Genomic DNA, 20299 nt, shown 5'->3' with positions numbered 1-20299 from the left:
GAAGACATTTGCACAAAAAAGTTTAAAAAGCACACAAAGGATGATGACAAATGCTCTTCGTATAAAGCAAATAATTGTTCCAGGTGGCTGTCTGGCTGCAGAAGGTAGGCTCTGGAAAAATCCTGCTGCTTAATTTGGAGGATTTGGCCATCTGTTCAGGACACTCACCCCTCTGCAGCCACTGCTCTGCCCCAGGCTGGCCACAGGGACAGCTCAGGGCTGGGCATGGGCATCTTGTGGGCATGGACAGCAGTGAGGACCCTTCACTTCCCAGAGGGTTCTTGAGCTCCGAGGAAAAACAAATGTCTGGACAGCTTGTTTGCTGTGGTGCTTATCATGGTGCATAATATATTCCACTTTTAAATAGATTATGAAAGGCCCAGTTCCCCCATTAATTGCAAAATTCTCAAGAACTTCATTATCAGCAGGCCTTAAATGTACACTTTAGAGTCTTAATTACTTGATATGCCATATGCCATTCCCCGGATCTAATACTGTGAGCAAAACTCATTCATGAGTGCTTTATGATGAACTCAATTTACAGCTGATACCAATAATATTCAGTTCCTTCCTACTGCTAGGAAGTAACCTCAACACTTTTGCTGTGGAGATATATTATTTAATCTGCTGATTTGAAGAATGAAAAGGATTTAAAAATGTGCGCTGTGTTTGGTTACTAAGCACTGACCTGCTTGTGCTCTGAGGTCCTGGTGATCCCTCTGAAAATGGGGGATAGTGACCAGCCTGTTTCTGTCCAGCTCACAGAATTCTGGCTTTTATAATTACCACATATTAAAATTACATTAGGTTTATTGTTTACAGCAGTGCCTCTCTGGATGCATAATGCATGGAAGGATGCTCAGCATCCAGATGCTGGAATGGCCCACACCTCAGAAGATGAGTGTTAGGTATGGGGGATTTTCTGTGTCTGAGTGCGTGCTGTTTGGTGTTATTTGCTTCAGATTAGCAGGAGCCCACCTCTACTCCCAGCACTGAGAGACGACAAAGGAACACGCTGTTGTCTGGATTATGGTTTCTTAAAAAGTTATTATTGTTTGCTGTTAAATTTTGCAAAAATGCAAGCAGGGAAATACAGGCCCGAGAGGCATAGCTGAAGCAAACCTATTACCCAGAGGAAATTATCGTGGTCTTGCATGTCTTAATAAGAATGAAAGGAGAATAAAAGATATTTTGTTACATGAGATTTGTATGGGTAGTTTGCTGGAATTGTTTTGTTTTTGTTTTGTTTTGTTTTTGTTTTTTTACTCCATAATTAATTGCCAGGCTAAGCTGTAATAATAACATCAGCATAGCAATAAGATAATGAGTGATGATGGATAGCAGGCATACATTTAAATGAGTGGCGTGACTGGCCTTGTACGAGCATGGTGTCCCAGTTAATGGCCAGGAAAGTCTTGGAAAAATAAATACATAAAGCACATTGAGTAAGGCACATGAGTCAAGTTAAACACAGTGATGCTTTGGCTCTGCTCTCCTCTGCATGCTGGCCTCCAACATACTGCACTTATGCTGGCAGCCCAGGGAGGTGAGCGGTCATGAGGTGAAGATGGGTAAGCTGGTCAGTTCTGTAGCTTAATGGGGGAAAGTAGTTTGATCTTGGCAGCACGAATGTGGTAAGGCAGTTTGGTTTCTGTTGAGTACACAAAGGTAGAACCCAGTATGTGGAAGAATGGCAGTATTGCTTTTGTTCACTTTTCTTTGGCCCACAAATTCTGTGTCCATGTTGGATGCTGAGGCTCCTATCCTCCCTGCCCTGCTAGAAGCAGACAAACTGCTGCTAGGAGCAGTTCAGACCATCCTGGGCAGTTCCTGCTCTGAATTGCTCTGTGGGCTTAGGCAACTAAAAGTGGCCTTGTGGTTAACTGGTGTCTTCCTGCACATAGTGCATCACAGCTTGTGAAAAGGGACAGAAGTGCTGACCACACCTCATGCCTTATTGTGAACTGTCATTATTAAGCTGCTATAGACAGTCACTTCCACCACTGTACTCAAGAGTGCTGCTCACTGTGGAGCTGTTTGTCTCCTTTGAAGACCTCAGAGCACATGCCATGATTTCTCAGTGTCACCCATTGCTGCAGTGCCCTCCTGCAGTGTCCGAACTCAGCAGTGCCTGCAGTGCTGCCCCACTGTGCATGGTGGAGGTCTGCGTGTGCTGGTAAATGCGCTATGGAGCAATGAGAATCCAGCTAAAGCACCATTGCACAGCACTGTTTGAGAACTGTAAGATCTAGAAAAGAAAGACAAGTTCAGACAGAAAAATACATCAGAAACGTCATTAAACATTAATACTTGCAAAGCACTCAGAAGTTTTGATACACTGGAATTAAGGCATCTCGTACAGCCTGGACCTGTCGTGGCAGCGCTTTCAGCTTTTCATCAGCTACTTGCTCACGTGCAGCTCTGCCATCATTCTTCTTGTTTTCCCCTAAATTCATGTGCCCAAGATAGTGACTGGTTGGTGCAGATGAGGTCTATGAAAGGAGGTGGTTTGCCTAGGAGCTGAGAATCCTCCCTCCTCCAGGTCTTACAGGTTACAATGCTCCTAGTGCAAACACAGGTGTTTTTTTGTAGTAGATGAGTTCCTGTTTGATGGCATGCCAACAGAGGACCGAGAATGCAGAGATGAATGCTTCATGCCATCTCCCGTTGACCTATCTCTGCTTGTGGGGCTCCAGCAGGGCTAAGCAATGCCCCAGGACTCAGTGAGGCTGAAGGCTGCAGAGAGCTCAGCTATGGCTGCCAGTAACATCAGCAGCCCCACTCTGGTGGTGGCTGCAGCTAGACCCAGCTGTGGCAAAGAAATTATAGGTTACTTGCCACAGCCCACATACCCAGGTAAAGCTCCCTGCAGAGCAGCAGGGTGCCCCCGGGATCCGGCTGAATGACGCACAGGAGCCTCACAAAGAGCAGGAGGTGCGTGTGATGATCATATGCCAAAATGCATGTGGGCAAGATGCCTAACACGATGTAGGGGCTTGAGCAATTGCTGGAGATGTGCAGCCAGCCCTGGTACTTCTCTTAAATGAGAACTATCTTTTTTTTGCTGGGATAATCTATCATACTCGAAACACTTGAAAGGCTGTATCTTTCCCCTTAACCACTTCTATCATTTTAATTTAAAAGCTTTTTAAAATTATCACCCAAATAAATGATAAGTAGTAACAGGGTAAACTCCTCTGAGCTCTCCATTAGTGCGAACAATGCAATGTGACTGCGTTCTATTTACAGGGAATTAATGAACGTAAAAAAGATGAAGTGCACGTCATCCTGGTGATCGTAGGTTGTTTTTCATGCAGTGAGGTTTGCAGCCTTATCCATTAAGTTCTGGGACAAAAGAAATGTCCTCACAATTTTAATAGTTGTAATATATGATTGTATGTGAAGGGGATAGGAATAACATTTATTTTATTTAATGAAAACTAATGAAGTTGTTCTGATCTTTGCATTACAGCTTCAACAAATTTTTCTAATCAGGAAGATCCTACTTTCTGAAAGCTAATTTTTCATCCTAAACATCATCCAAAATGCCAGCATAATAGTGAAATGCAAGAGCAATATTATAGGATGCCAGAAAATTTCCAGTGCTAATGGGAAATTGATGCATTTCAGAGGTTTTCTGATTTCTTTTCTGGTTAGGAGAAAAATGCTCAGGTTACTATAGAAAGGTTTGCTTTTCTATCATGGTGCTTTATCCTCTATTAGACAAACATGGCAGATACTGGCTGATACTTCAGCTGGAAGGAAGAAAGGAGTCTGTTTCCTGTGCTTGATCAGGGCAGAACACTGGACAGTGTAAAATAAAGGACAGAGTGTTGGGAGGTGGAGAGAGTGAAGGAGGTAATCACTGCAACCAGGTCCTCCTGGGGCACTGCAGTCAGTAATGATATTCGTTGAAAAGTGCCCTTGGCTCATTAAGGCAAGGCTAAGGCTGCAAATAATGGGAAGTGATCAGAGCCAAATTTTAGGGAATATATGGAGCATGTCTGTAGAGATCCAGATGTTTTGGGGATCCCAAAGCACCAGCAGACCCTTTGGTGTGGGCACCTAAACAGATTCATAGGTGGGACAGGGTGCCTAAGGCAGCAGGACTGAAGGTCTCTGAGAATGCCCCAGTAGTCATGACTTGCTGTTGGGGTTTTCTAGAAGGACCTGTCTCATTTCCTGCTGTAAGCTGCTCTGTTTCAGATCACGTGCAGCAGCATTGCTCTTAGGAAAAAAGAATAGTTGCCCAGAATTGTGCTGTCTTAATTTCTGTCATCTATATATTATGCTGTGTTGGTGCTGCTACATAAATCTGCTGTCTAACACCTTCTCATAGCATTAATAGGGTTGTTGAGCCTTCAACATTTTTCACACCTGACAGTTTCTTAGAATGCATCAATTATTTTCCTACCTGTGTTCACAGTTTTGCTGTCATCTGGAAAAGAAGAAGGAAAAAAAAAAAAAAAGAAAAAAGAAGAAAGAAATGAAAGGATTGATTTTACTTTTGGTTTGAATAGAAGAACCAAAGTATTGTATAGCTGTTGTGTAAGCACAAACATGATAACTACCACAGGCGATGGTGAATCTTGAACTGGTGAACTGCCGTTTTCAGGCCAGCAGGTGTGATGCAGAACAAGCAGGACAGGAAACTCACATTGAAAATAACAGGAAAAAAAGCACTGCCCGTTATTGCCATTTCTAGCTATTCTGGTACACATGTACACACTTGTGGACTCACACAGAAAATACTTCTGTCCTTAGCAATTTGGTTATACTGTATAGACTTTTTGTCACCTGCCTTGTGTCACAGCAACTCTTCATCTGTTTGCTCTCCCCATTATCCACAGCCTCTCCTCCAGCTTAATGATGAAATGGAACCCAGAAGGTGGCGGGCTGGTGAGTCCTTTGTGGCACCTCTTGCCTTGTTTGTCTGGAAAAGCACCACATCATGCAATGACGGATGATAGGTTCTTTTTGTATTTATTTAGGAGTCCTGATGTCTCACTAGCAGTGAGACTTTCTATTCCTCTATTTACTTAGCTATTTCCCTCAGCAGTGTAACCCACACATCTACTTGACTTCTTTCTTGCCCTTACACACATAAAGTAGAAAGCTGGCAATTTTAATAAGTACAGACTTTGCTGCCTAATTGAGATTAACATAGATAGTTAGAGTATTAGCACAGGAGCTGAACCTTGGTGGCTTTCAGGAATTGCTCATCTCTTTGCTGGGTCAGGTTCTGATGAGTTATTTTAATACTTCCATATTTGCAATGTGACGTCATGGGACAGACCTACTTATGCCATCCTGCCCTTCATGGTGTGCGCAGGGAGGGAGCCTGAGAGAGAGGAAAAACCCACACACATGCACAGACCTTCCATCTGTCTCTCTGATTTACATGCTTCAACACACTCTGGTGCTAGCCAGAACTCTGGGCACTACGTGTCCTTGCATGGCCAGGAACCAGCATGACCCAGGCTCCTGTTTGCTTGAGTGATGCTAGGAGTGCCATTTGCTGCCTCTCGGTAAAATGCTGCCATAAAGTGACTCCAGAAGAGGTAGCTCTTACACTAATTTTGCAGTCATTACCACTAGCAGCAGCAGAGAGGCAGGTGACCTTGGGCAAGTCATGCTTACCTCTGCCCTCAATGTTCCCCGGAACACGAGGGATTTTGGAAGGTCTGCCCTGCTGGCCATCAATGATGGATATCCTCAGGTTTCTCTTTCTGTGCTGAAGCTGTTCAAGGCTGGTGGGGGATGACTTCTCTCTCACACTAACGCTCCAGGGTGCACAGCCCCAGGAAGGACAGCACCATGGCCTCTGGGCCACCCCTAGCTCCAAGTCCTGGGCCTTGCCATCACAAGCAGAATGGGCACCAGGCATCTGTCCCTCTGCAGCTCAGCCCCAGTGCTGGGCCTAGGGTGGGGAGAGATGGCAGTGGGATGGAAACACGGGGGGTGATGTGCATGACTTTGATCTCTAAGCACAATTCTTGCCCTAAAAAGGGCGCAGCTGTCACTCCGTTTGTCAACATCAGCAAGTCATTATGTAAAGCAATACATCATTGTACTTTTGACTTTGTTGCATGTTGTATCAGTCAGAGACCGATAGATGGACCACTTGGTCTGTGTGAGGTAACTGCACGGTGGGGAATGCGCAAAGCTGGAAGGGCTCCTCTGGCTCCAACTAAGCTTGTTATTTTTTCCCCTAATAATAGAGTGAGAATTGAGAAAGAGAGAGAAAATTAGCAGGAGAAAAAGCAGCTCCTCTTTGTTGAATAGACAGTTTAATTTATTCCTGAGCACAATGTACCTGAAGAATGATAAGAAACAACTTTGATATCATGCTAAATAAATAAAAAAGAGGTTACATAACCTAATTTTCCCCAGGTCTTACAGCAGTTTCTATTTTATCAGCTTTCGTTTAACCAGAGCAAAATTAATAAGATGAGAAAAGTAGGGCTACCTGGAATACTATGAGATTTCTTATAATGACAAGGAAAGACTCTTTCAGCTGATTATTTCATGTGTGGGTTGCTGTCTGGCACGTCACCTGCAGGAGAGGCTGATGTTGTGTGTGGGGCACAGAGGTCTGGTGGTAGGCTGGCACAAAACACTGCTCTGGGGCTGCACAAGAAGCTTGGATGTTGGGCATGGAGGGCAGCAGGGCAGGAGAAGAGGAGAAGGGGCGGTGGACGTTAGATGTAAAATTCCCCTTAAAAAGCAGTGGTAGGTAATTATTTTCTGTTTCTGCAGAGGAGGTTGTACATGTAGATACAGACCTTTTCCTTTTGGTGAGTATGACTAACACTGACCCATGCAGGTGGACATCTGTGCCTTCTGATTAACTGGATGGGGAGAGCAAAGGGGAGTTGCACTCATGCAGATACAGCCTGTAAAGATTCTATGTAGCACAGTAACATCTTTTGCACTAGAATTTTCAGGGAGGCTTTTGTCACAGTGAAAGGTAGAAGGTCCCAGGAGCTTTGTGTTGTGCTTTTCTGCCCTTCTCCTTGGGCACAGCTTAAAGGCTTCTGGTAAGGAGCAACCCTGGTGCTGTGAATGCCTGGGAGCTGGTTATGCTCCTCCAGAGAAAAAACCCATCTGCCAGCTGCTAGTCCCAGGGCTCAAACAGCTCTCACAATGGTCTAACATGAAGCTAAGCCTCTTATGTGTTGTAACCATGCAGCTGGAAGCAAACTTATATATGCAAATTGTACATCAGTAAACAGTGACAAACGTGACCTGATTCCTCTGGCATGAAGCATTTATATTGGTATCTTTTGTGCTTTGGAAATACAAAATGGGTATGGGAAAATAAATTAGAGACTGTTGGAAGTTTTGTCACCAGAGGTACTTTTATATATATATAAATATATATATATATTTAAAGGAAGGAATCCTCATTTGTGCTGCAAGTTTACAGACACTAGCCTCAGAAAGCTACTGGATGGTTTTGGCTTGCTTCCTGCAGTCTGTACTGCTATAATACCACTCAAAAAAGGATAAAACTCATGAGTGCCTGGTTCAGCAAGTCATTGTGTAGTTCCCTCTATAGGCCTCCGTGTACCACTGCCCATTTGTCTCAAAGCACCTAGTGACACACAGACACAGGGCTACGGGCAAACCCTTGCTGGTACTCTTGCTATCAGGCCAAATGCATTTATGGCCCCAAACACCTGACACATTGATTGAAACAGGCATTCCTCACATCAGAGCTATGCTGCAAGAAAACTGTGGGAGTCCATTTGCCTTCCTTGGGGTCCCATCCAACCCAAGCCGTTATATGATTCTGTGATTCTATGACCACCTTTCCACTGTAAATAAAATAATGCTGTAGCACAGCAGGCTCTAGATATGCTTTGCACTAGACTGTAGAACGGAAATATATTGCAGATGGTATTTACTTAAAAGACAAGTAAATTTTTATTTCTGTCTCTGCGAGGAGTAAAACTAATTAAAAGCTGGGCAGAGTGTTTTCTTCTTTGCTTGGAACATTAGAATAAGTGGTAACATCTGTGTTGCACAATTTATTATTTGTGTGTGCAATGTTGTAAAATATACTTTCCCAACATTATAAGCTGGTGTACTAATTTACATTAAAACGCTAATTTAATTTGGAGTAGAAGAACTCAATATCGTTTCTTCTCTTCAAAGTATCTTTCTCATCCCATTCCAGCACTCCAGGGAAACTGTTCTGGAGTTTGGGGAGTCCTCTCACCACATACAATGGTCTGTTAAATACAGGATGCAACTTCAGCTGAACTCAACACTAGGACACTGGAGCTGGAAAAATGCCCTGTAAGTGTTAACTTGAATCAACAAGATTTGAGCCAAATGAGAGCACAGAGTCTCATAGTCATTGCCCTTAGTCACACAGGGGATGAGATGCTGCACCTTGCAGTACATAGCCGGGTAGTGACTCAGGAAGTCATACTTCTGGTATAACATAATATGTTATCACAGCTTTTCATCCAGTAGCCACCTAATGCAGAACACAGCGGGAGTCCTCTTTGCAAGGACGAAAAGGAGTGCTCACTGCCACACAAGCATCCAACTTTACTCATATTACTTCTGCACTGGTGTTCTATTCAGCCTTTCTCTCCTCCACTTATTGTCCCCATCCCCTTAATAGACCCTTCCAAGTCCATCCATCCCGTGTTAAATCCCAGGGGAGGCTGCGCCCTCCTGAGAGGTGCCGTGCTTCCAGGAGACACGTAGTCCTGTGCCTCAGAGTATGTGGGTGGGAAGGTAAAGAGACACGGGAGCTGGAGAAGCTGCTTGTCCCCTAGTGTATGATATGAGCTCAGCCCGTTCCCCCTATGACTCACACTGTTAGGAGACTAATTAAGCAGAGGAATATCTCTGTATGGATTATAAATAGCCTGAGGGAGTACATAGGGTAAATCAAAGGAAGACCTTGATCACTGTCATTGGCAGCTTAAATCAGGCAGTGTGACTTTGCAGAGGGATGGATCAAACAGAAGTGTGGGAATTGCTGCTCCTTCTCCTGAGCACTTGGCTGGTGGCTCTCATTTGCCACTCTTACCTGAGTGCAGCTCTGGCCTGGCATCCGTAACAGAATGTCAGCATGTTAGCAGACGTACTGTGAATAAGCTTGTGGGCAAGAACCTTCAGATCATGTGTGTTTAATCTTGAGGTGATTGATTTAGCCCGTCTGCAAGAGAGTAGCCTTTTCTACCATTGCAGCCAACTTTATCAGGGACTGTGAATTGATCTGAGCCACTAGATGCTACCAGTAGGGCCCTGCTGTTAGCGAGCAGAAGAGGAGACACATCAATAGCAGGTCTCTTTTGGAAAGAGCCATTAACCCCCAGGCCGCTGTTAGCCTGGAGATATTCAGTGAGGATTTGTCTCTTTCTCAGTGCTTTTAACCTTAGCTGTGAGCTGTTTCTTCAGCTTTGAGAGCTGATTGCATTCCCAATTCTACTTAAGCTGGTGGAATATCTTTGTGCAGCCCATTACTGCCACCAGTCATCTAAATTGCATAATTTGCATTGATTTGGGTAATACAAAGAGTTTTTATCTATTTAGAATAGGAAATGATTTTCTGTTGCTGTTGATCACATAACCATTGCAGACAAAGTAATGTCAGGGGTTCTTCTGCCTTTCAGATACCTCCATTCCCACCACAAGGTTGATTGTCAGTGTGGCACGGTCAGACCACAGGAAGCTATGGGACACCTCCACCTTTGTGCTTCCCACCCACAGACAGCCACAATCACTAGACAAATATTAAACTGAGACTCATCACCTCACCAGCATATGGGCTACAAAGTGTTAATACAACAAATCAAACTCTCTCCCCAAAGTAAGGCCCTTTGGCTCCCATGCAGAACTGCCCCACCTATGAAGAAACCCGAACTTCCATTTGGGTGACAGCTTTGCTTTAGCATCAAGTTGAAAATCCTATTCTACTGTCACAGTGAACAGGGGCTAGAGTAAGAAAAGGAAAGACTGCCTTTTTAGAAAAAAAGTTGGTTTTTATTACAGCTGGAAGGTGGAACTGAAAACTCTGGAAAGCCACATCAAACTCCACGTAGTCAGATTCCCTCAGTGATTAATTAATCAGAAAATAAATCAAATAAACTGTGTTTTTCGCTGTTTCTTTCACTGGATCCCATGTTATGCTCTTGGCAATCCCAAGGGGAGCCCTCTGCTGCTGACTGTCACAATCTACTTTATTCTCTTGCCCTTTGTTCAGTCCCAGGATGCTTCCACCTGCCACGAGTATGAGGAGATGATAACAAAAACCCCACTGTCTATGGGGAATGATCACTTTAGCTTTTATTGCAATCTGTTTTCAGGCAGTATGTCTTTTTGTGTTCAGTCCTTTGCACTGCAATCTGCATTGTTCAGTGATGTTAGGACAAATCGAGTTACTCCTTCTCGCTCATTAAAAATATCTTGTGTCTGGAAGGGAGCTGAGGATAGAATGGGGAGAGAGAAAGCATCATTATGAGCATGAATTACTCTCTGATCTGGTTTGGTTTCATCCTAGCCTGTGGAGTAGAAAGTGTTCTGACTGGCTTTGGCAAAGCCAGAATTTGAAAGTTTTTAATTACCATCAGCCATTGTATATGCTTGTTATAGAGCCAGCATAAGAAACATTCAAGTTGGCTGATGTTTAGGGTTTTTTGTTTGTTTGTTTGTTTGTTTTTCTCCCCATAAAGCTATGGGTGCTGTGAAGCATAAATAAATACATATACTTTGGTTTCAGACCTCATGGCCTGTGGCATATGTGCTTAAGAGGGAAACAATTCTTCCTTGATGGCTGCAGCAGCCGCAGTACCGTAACCTCAGCCCCCCCCCATGTGTGCTGATGCTGCCCACTGCAGCAGCACGTGGAGCTGACACACACCAGGTGCCATCAGACTGCTGGGTAAGGGGCCTCACCTCTGCACACTGCTTGGTTGTGCTGAGAAGGAGCGACCAAGGCAGCAGAGCTCATGTACCACTTTTAGAGTTAAGTTTGCTTGAGTGAATCTGGGAGTAAAATCTGCTGCAAGTGCGATCCTGCTGGCCCTCCCGTGGAAGGAAGTACAGCGAGGCAGCCCACTGGGTGCATGATGGGTGTGCAAACCCTCGCTCCCCACATGGCAGCCTAGGTGTAAAGGGCACTGGCTGTTTGTCAGGCTCTGCAGGCTGCTCTCAGGGGCAGCTTGCTCTGAGCAAGTCCTGCAGCAACCTGGGTCACACTCCCAGCTGCATTCACACACAGCTTTGTACAACCAAAACAGGGCATGTTGTTCTCCCACTGAGAACAAAGAGCTCCTCGGGCAGTCCTTTCTTTCTCTGCCCTTCCTTTGGTCCCTGAGCAGAATAAGCCCAGCACCACAAACAGCTGAGCACTAGAGAAGAAGCCACAACGTCTGAACTGTGTGTCAGGCTGCTGAGGGAGGACTGGCTGTGCTGTCTGGAGTGATGTTTCACAGCACGTCTGTCTGTCCTGTGGCAGCGTGCATGAGAGAGAACAGTGGCTGCTGCCTGTCTGCTCTGCTGGGTGCCCAATGCTGACCTCCAGACGCAGGTCCCCCAGCACTGCTGGTTTTCTTGAAGCCTGGAGAAACCTGCCAGAAGCAGAAAGAATCTCACCTTGTTATTTTACTTTCCTATGGTTTGTCCTGGGTCACAGTCAGGCTTTCTGGCTGTCCCTGCTGGTAGCCCAGCCCAGTGGATGGGAATCCTTTACCTCTTGCACTCAGAGGATAAAAAGTGTAACTGAGACCTGTGCTTGATAAATGTATAGAAAATAAGTTGATTGGAGTCAAGCCAGTCAGCAGACACCCACCCTGGCCGATGCTATACAAATAAGGTATCCATGGAGATAAGAGACTAAATCTAAGAGACATAAAGCTCTGGCCCTTGCCTGTTGGTGATCCAGCTGTATGTACGGACTTGCCTGTCCTCTCCATCTCCGCAGCAGCACCCCTAGAGAGCATGGGAGAGGAGATACCCCATAGGAAAGGAGATGCTGTGAAGAGGCAGCAAGGCACTGCCTGTGCCCTGCTGAGTGCCAGTTAGGGGTGCTGCTGTCCAATGGGGCTGTGTTGCTTTCCAGCAGCCAGCATCCATCCAGCACAGGTCGTTCAGTTTTAAAGCAGATTAATCCCAAAGATCACAGGAAATGAGGAAAGGAGAAAGGAATGGTTTGGAGGCAGAGCCATTACCAAATCTCTGTAAAATGTTTTTTCCACTCTTTCTGCTATTAAAGCCACTTTTTTCTTTAACACTCAAACTGATTCTGCTTTTGCAGGCTTAGATTTGATTTAAAGTGCTGTTGGCTCGGTTGTGGATTAGCTTGTTCAGACAAGCCTGCAGGCAGATCCCATTAGCACCCGCTCTTCCGCACCTTTGTGAAGCCTTGCTGGGACCTGCAGGGCTGCAGATAGAATGGCAGCAGAGCCAGCAGTGCCAGCACCCACGCAGGGCCTGATCCACACTCCCACACATGCAAAGATCAGAGTATGAACAACCAGGCAGTGCAATGTTGTAAGTATCCAGTCGTTTCTTTTTCTAGGATATTTACAAGTTCTTCTTCCCTTCCTTTTAGCAAATGCATGGACACGTTACCTGCTTGAAAATTTTTCAGGAAGATCCTTGTCTGGTTACTAAAAACTTTCTTTCTGTGAAAGCTTTTAATAATTCACATCCATCCTGGAGAACCCCTGTGAGGGACGTTATCTTTTCAGCTGTGCTGTGTGGGGCAGGCAGCACAAGCAAATGGTGGCTGCAAGGCCCTGTGCTCAGGAACAGGTGGGCTGGCAGAGCTTGTCAGAGGTGAAGCATGTACTGAAGGATAAGCAGCTGTACATTGCTAGGAAGCATTAAAAGGTAGAGGTAAAACGTGACACAGGGACCTTTCTTCTCTGACAACGTAGGTATCTAGAAAAACATGGGAGTTATCTAGAAGTAACGTGCATAATAATATACATAGATACATGCAGTGTATGCATATATGTAAGCATGCATATATTTCAAAGCAAAGATACTGGAAATGCACACCTTTGCTTCTAAGGGTTAACTATAATTCATTATTATGCAGTTTAAATCCTCCCAAAGTGTATCTGTTAGGATGAGAATTATTCTTTGTTTCCTTTCTTCCTATACAGTGTTAATTTCTTAATGTCAAATGTGATGCTTTTGACACTCATAAAAAGTACTAATTTGTAAATTAATTTATTTATAGTCTTCTCTATGGAGTTCAGCACCATCGAGTCTGAATGCCCTTGAAAAGTTGCTAGGTGACACTGTCATACCTCAGTCTGATGAACAAATGAGAGCTCGTAATGTTGATGCAGTGACTTTAACCAAGCATTCTGCTTTCATTTTGATGGATTTTTTTTTATTGCAGATCGTTTGTTGTGAACTGCAAACAAGCTCAAATTATCCTTTTCTCCAGTTATGGCTTGGTTCATAACTGAACTAGTTCATAAAATCAATGCAAATCTTTCTGTGTTGTTTTTATGGAAATCAGAGCAAATTCACATATTTCCTTTCCTACCTGCACTGGAAATGGAATGTAATTGATGGGAATCTTCTTTGTGATACACTTTCATGTTGAGTAAGACAAGTTAAAACAATGGTAGGGCACACAGAGCAGAGGCACATGGACGTGTGCGTATGTGCTTGTGAACACCAGACCTGGGACTCGGCTCAGACTGTGTGGTTCCTTGATCAGAATGAGTGTGGCTTTCTCCCAGCTCCGTGCCAGAAGCTGGCACCATATTGCTAATATTACAGCATTATGGCAGGGCAAAGGATGAAAAGAGCCAACAGCCTCTTATTTCTTTGCATAGTTTTTCTTTTCTGTTTCCTTTTCTTTTTTTCCTCCAAACAAGCAAACAAAAATAAAAGCAATGATTTGTATTATCTTTCCTCCCTGCTTTGGAATAGTAACACTGCTGCATTGACTCAGAACGCACACAAACAAGGTGTTTCCATTTAGGTGGGATTGGTGAGAAATGTGTTTCTGACAATTTTCCTGCAGATTGAAGCCTACCGAGCTGGGAAATGTCTCTCAGTGGGGCTTTTCTGCAGTGAAATCACGAGTTTGAAAAGGGACTGTCGATGGGCTTTCAAGGCTTTGGCCTGGCTCTCTCTAGCAACGTTTCTGTGATCCAAATTGGCATCGATTCGAGATGTGTTCCTGTGCAGGGTAAGCAGTAGCTTACAGCAGCTGCTAATTAGCTCAGCTCTGCTCTGTTCTTGCTTTTCATGTCTAGATACCTCCTTCAGAAATAAGGAGCAGAAGGAAAACATCCAAGCAGAAGAATCAGAAGGCAAAGAAAAGGGAATGGATGGGGATTGCAACTGAAAAATTAATGAGGAGAGACCTCATTTCACAAAGCTTATATAAAGAAGTTGGACTGCATCTGTGCGAGGAACAGTGACCCAGAAAGAGAAATCTGTAAAAATTCAGGGCAAGGTGCAAATCTTGGTATCCTCCTTCCCTCCGAGACACCCACATTCACACACAAGGATCCTTTGCTCCAGGCCACTGCAAACACCTCTGTGATGTTCCCCCATCCCCGCAGCAGGCCCTGGCTGAAGAAGCAGGGCAGGGTGCTCACGGAGGTGAGTCTGAAAAGCTGTGCTGTGAGCTCAGGATGGATTGTCTCACATTTATCAGGGGATGTCAATTCTCCTTCTGTACCCTATTTACTTTTTACTGTCTGCTCAGTATGTACTTTTGTTTGTTGTTAGCTTCTGCATGAGGTGAAGCACTGCTGCTCCCCATCCTGCTGCCTGGAGAGAATTCCCTTCCAGGAGAGTCTGGGGTTGTTCCCAAGTGAACTGCTAAAATCTGTGTTTGTGGTGTGTCAGAGCAGCAGAAGTCTGCAGGAAGTCACCCAACTGAAAAGAAAATCAAACCAAATAATGGCACTCAGAGCTAAAAAGAATGAGTAATATGTCTCATTACCCTACAGAGAAAACCCTCAATTAATGGCATAACCTTACATAACCAGACCCAGAAAAATATGAACTTTTGCACCTTGCAGGATAGGGCTGGGATTCTCACCCCAAATGCCTGCTCCCTCAGTACCTGACAAAGAGAGCTCTTCAGGTCTCCCTGGAGAAGAGAGGGACATCTCCAGCTGTGCCACATCAGCACGCAAGATTGAACTGCACCTTGTCTGCTTGCCTGTTGCCTTGAGCAGAAGCTCAAGGGGAATTATTTAAAATGAAGACTGCTTTCTATATTAAGCACATCTCAGGTAATACTGAGCAGCTCACTCTCTACTATTAATGGGTCTTCAAGTATTAGCGCAGCACTTCTCTCTCCTGTTAATTTCTCCTGTCAATCTTTGTCTCACAGTTCAAAAAAGGGGATCGAAGCATCATCTGCTATCACGTAGCATAGACTTCTCCTTTGTGCAACATTGCCTGGTAGCAGCCAGTCTAATGTGATTGTTTCCAAACCAGAAAGGACAGCTGTCAGTTACCTCCCCAGAACGTACTCAAAGGGTACAATCAAGAAATCTTCTCAAAGAAGTTGTTCAAAGCTATGCTTACCAAACGACTGTTAAGACAATAAACTAGTTAATTTGCTGTAATGGACAGGTGCAGTGTGAGTATTTAGTGTCTCATTAATATTGACTGGTGATACTTAAAGGAATCCGAGTGTTAGCTGCTAGAATGGCAGAACATAAACCACTGATGATAAATATTTGTACTTCTACAAGCAGTTAATTCCAGTTTAGTTAACAACTGAAATTAAAAGTGTTTAAAATTTACACTTTGTGAACCTGTTCAGCCTTCCCTTTCAGACGCTTACTGTTTGCTCTCACAAGGTGGGATACCACGGTAGGGATTTCTACTGTAGAAACTCACCTGGATACTCCCTGCATTTGGCACCAACTTGTTCTACCCCCTCCTGACTCTTCTACTGTATCCAACATGATGATGTAAAGCCACCTTTTGCAAGGTAAGGCTGAGGATGACTATTCCACTTACAGACTGGGAGCGCAATGCTGGAAGCTGCATCCTGCAAGGTATTCTGCTGCCAGCACCCTGAGCAGCCAAAGAGCCCCAAAGCAACACGTTTGTTTTCCAAAACAAGTTTCCCAGGGCAGACCCACTTGGGGATAGTGGGACAACCTCCCTGTTGTTACTTGTGTGTTTTGCTTTTGTTTAAGAGTACTTTTTAACATGAACCACATAAGAGAGGGTATTGGACCCCACCTCATGCTCCATGCAGTCTCCTGAACCCAGGGGAAGGGCTGTTTGTCCCCTCTTATGCCCTGAAGTAGAGGGCAGAGACTATTACGTCACCTGTTTCACAGTTAGGTCTGGGCAAATATATATTGTTCCATAACTCGTTTTCTTTCTGTTCCAGCAGCACGTTATCAATTGTGCTGCTGGCTCCTGCAGCAGCATTCTGACCTGGGGAACTCTGCTCTGGGGTAAGAGTGTCACCAGGGACTGGCTTAGGGAAAGCTGTGCAGACAGGCAGTACCTCCTTAACCTCAGGATAGTGATTAAAACATGCTTTTGAGTCCGCTGTAAGTCAGGTAACAAAACCAAAGGCCTCAAAAGGTCTGGGGAGGGATGTTCAGTAACATAACAAAACCTAAAAAGATAACAAAACCTGTTAGATTTTACTGTTGTGGCAGGCAGCTTCCACACATGAAACTAAAGTCTTGCTGAAGGTTTCTTAAAACCACTTATGTAGTTTCTTTATACAGAAATACAGGGGAATTATTTTCTTTCCTCTTCCTGAATATCTGATTATTTAGCAGAGTTGAATTATTACTGGCTTAACAAAGAACCATGTGCAATAATAGCAGTACTTTTGTAGTAAATTCTATGTTTTGCCTTTTGTGAGCTGAAAGAATCTTTTTGATGCTGACAGGCAATTGATTAGAGCTGGGTAAATAGTATTAAGCAGACAAAATATTTCTTAAATCTTAGCATTGAGGGGATTCAGAATAATTTCCTATCCCTTATCACCATTTAAAAGGATTTTCTTTATCCACTGAACAGCACAGATTAAAAAAACAAATTGCAAAACAGTGGTTTGCTGATAAACTTTTGACACTGACTATCTGGTTTTTATCAAACCCAACTAACTCGAGCTTTTCCTGCTTTTTCTCTAGTGGCTACACATTTCCAGAGAAACAGAATATTGTACTACATAACAAGCAAAGCATATCTTAAGGACACATTTCCAACAAAATGGTTTTCAAACTTTTGATGTTTGTGGTCATTGCCATGAATTTTTGATGATGATAGGCATAACAGCAGGCAATAGGTATTGAAATTTTCACAATAAAAGAGCAACAAATTGATTCTGAATCTTTGGTGTATTGACACGTACGTGAACCTATTATTCTAGTATTTGACTAAACTCTCTAAATTCCATTTTGCTGCAAAATTATTGTGTTTGTTATATGCCAAAAGTATTGTATTAAAAACTGATCAGTCAATTCTGCACTGTAGTAAAAGTTGTGACATTTACCACAATGAATGCTATGAGATGCTTTCTTTTTGGTTGCTGATAAAATTGCTCTCATAGCTACATGATTACTGATCCTAATATAAAAACATAGCTCCCATTAGCAGAAACCATAAGCAAAGGGCTACACCAAAAAAAAGTCCGGCATTTTCAGACCATGTGGTTAAAGATCTGGTTTCAGAAAAATAATATAATAAATATAAACCAGAGACAGCTCTTAAAGATGTTCTATAGCTGATTTCCCTGTATGGCTCATCTTTGAGTTCCTCCTGTTGCTAAGATACTAGCAGCACTGCCTTTCACTGTGACTTTGGGATTTGAGGATTTATATTCCCTTACTCCCAGTAAAAGTCTCCTCCATATACTGTATCCATACCTTTACCAGCACTTTTCCTTTCAGAAAGGTCAGGTGGAGAATGTAGGTGACGCAAAGCCACAGCCGTCCAGTTACTCCAGTGGAAAACTCCTACCTTGCAGCCACTTACAGTCTGGTCTGGTAAATGTTACAGCTTTATTTAGCAATTACAGTTTTGAGGTTGTATCATAGTAGATAACGTAAATTCTTCTTTAAATGCAATTAATTTCACTGTCCTTAATGAAGACAGAATTATTTTGTATTTTATATGAGAGTTTCGATTTTCAAAGCTAACTTTAAAATTCCCTACTCAAATACCTGATTACCTCAACCAAAACAATTTTGATATCTAAATGGTTTTGTACTTTAGTGCACTGCTATCAGCCTTCAGCCATCACAAAACCTCCAGGCTGGGAAGTTAACTACAGCATTTTATAAATGATGATGTCCATTTCCAGGAGAACTGAAGATGGAGTGATTTGAAAGAAATTCATTCTTTAAAGTTCATCACTCTCACTAAGCATGATTAAATACTATATAATTTAACATTATTTGCTGATAGAAAATCAAAGCATTTGCCCCTAGCATGCTGACATTTACAGCAGTGGAGAACATTTGCACATTTTATGCTTATAATAACAGATGAGGTATGAAATAGATTGTGATAATGCTTTGAACACCATGGAAGTCTTCTCATTTATCATAGCATGTGAAGTTGCTCTGGATCCTTACCATTATTCTGTGCTATATTTCCATACAGTGGAATTGTAGAAAAGCTTTATTTTGGTCTCTTCAAGGAAGCCACACTGTAGGTTTAATCGCATTTCTTACAGTCTCTATTATTTTTTTAAAGGAGGATGTGGATAGACAAATAACTGATGTAGATTGTACCTCCTTAGTGCTCTCCTACATTTCCATGGGATTATTATGGATCTCAACTAACCAGTTATGTGGAGTAGTCTCAAGAAACTGCAAATCAGTCTGAATTTTAAATGATTGCAAATCAAATGGACGTATGGGGCAAACTATTCCTTTTAAATAAGTGGCTTTGCAAATCAGTATTAGGATTTTAAACTTTTATTTAGTATATGCTTGAATCATGGCATCATTAAGGGTGGAAAAGACCTTTAAGGTCTTCAGCCCACCCCCACTATGCTCACTAACCATGTCCTTCAGTGCCACATCTACTCTTCTATTTTTTATTTAAGAGTTACCAACTGCAAAGCACAGTTTTGGCTCTGTAATATCTCTGGGCTATATTCCTTGCTTGTCGTAAAACTCAATGTTATGAAAAAGAGCAAAAAATTTTAAGAACATATTTTCATAGTATATTTATGTTCAAAATTTCTGAGAGGTCAGATTTGAAGCTTTACAGCATTACCTCCTCTCAAAACAAGATTAAAAGGAGAAACGTTTTAGCCTGCTGCAAGTTTGGGGTCATTCTTCACAGTTCTCTCTACTTAATTAAGCACATATAGATGCATACTTTATTCATTTTACTCATAAAAGATTCTAGACAGACATTTCAAGACACGAGAAATCACTGAAAGATGCCTGAAAATGGTTTAAGGACTTTGTGAATATGCTGAAGGCCATAGACAAGCTCATGTTCCTCCTTCACCGATAAGGTGCTCTCTTGATCTTAGTACTTATGAGCCCATCTCCTGCTCTGCCCAGTGTACACAACAAGTAAATGCAGAACCTGCTCTCATCTTTGGATGTTGACTTAGAACATGACATTACTGGCCACAAGCTGCCTAAACATTGTGAATGAGGAACTATTCACATCAAACACAAACAGACATTTCTTCTTCTTGCCAAAAGTAGTAGTAAAGTGCCAACAATACAAGATGGGCTCTAATAAAACTGCATTTGAATCCAGATGATTTTAAATGGGCTCTGTTGACCTGTCTGCATCCTGCTGATTCGCATTTCTGCTTTCTGAATAAAACCAATGAAGCTAGAGGAGTTTCCTCGCCAGTCAGAGCGAGGTTAAATAGAATGACAGTGCAAAGGGAGAAATGCCAGTGCACAAAAGCAAGGCGCCAGCAGTGTCTGTATTCACCTTCCAACATATTGGCTACTGCTTCTAATATTTTCTTCTCGGGGTGCTGGGATAATACCTTATTTCCATTTGAGTTTCTTAAGATGGTGAAAGGTGCTGGACAGGCAATGGCAGGACTTTGGATGGTGAAGCCAATTGAACTCACCAAGGTTAGAATTCATGACTATGCCATGGCCTGAGCTACTACTATGTGTAGACTGTCAAAACTGCCACGCCAACAGGCTGTGGAGGTGGGAGAATACTTCAGTAGCTGCACATGGAAAGGTGAATAATAACTGCCTTCAGTGCCCTCAGACAACAGACCGTTACCTTTCTGCTATTCTTGAGAAAATAACTCTTCAGACTCTGTGTTCAGTCTTGTTTAAGTAGTTGGAAATTATCAGGTGTTGCATTATAA

General features: G+C 43.1%; 1 long non-coding RNA gene across 1 annotated transcript; it reads left to right on the top strand.

Moving 5' to 3' along the window:
• Positions 1–12407: 12407 nt before the first annotated feature.
• On the top strand, positions 12408–15250 carry LOC140258069 (uncharacterized). The gene is made up of 3 exons (XR_011905172.1): positions 12408–12516; positions 14250–14601; positions 15027–15250. It is a non-coding gene; the product is annotated as an uncharacterized lncRNA (long non-coding RNA).
• Positions 15251–20299: the final 5049 nt, after the last annotated feature.

This window comes from Excalfactoria chinensis, chromosome 13, assembly GCF_039878825.1.
Source record: "Excalfactoria chinensis isolate bCotChi1 chromosome 13, bCotChi1.hap2, whole genome shotgun sequence".
Lineage (NCBI taxonomy): Eukaryota > Metazoa > Chordata > Aves > Galliformes > Phasianidae > Excalfactoria > Excalfactoria chinensis.
The sequence above is the reverse complement of the archived record's forward strand: the minus strand, read 5'-3'. Positions and strand labels throughout refer to the sequence as shown.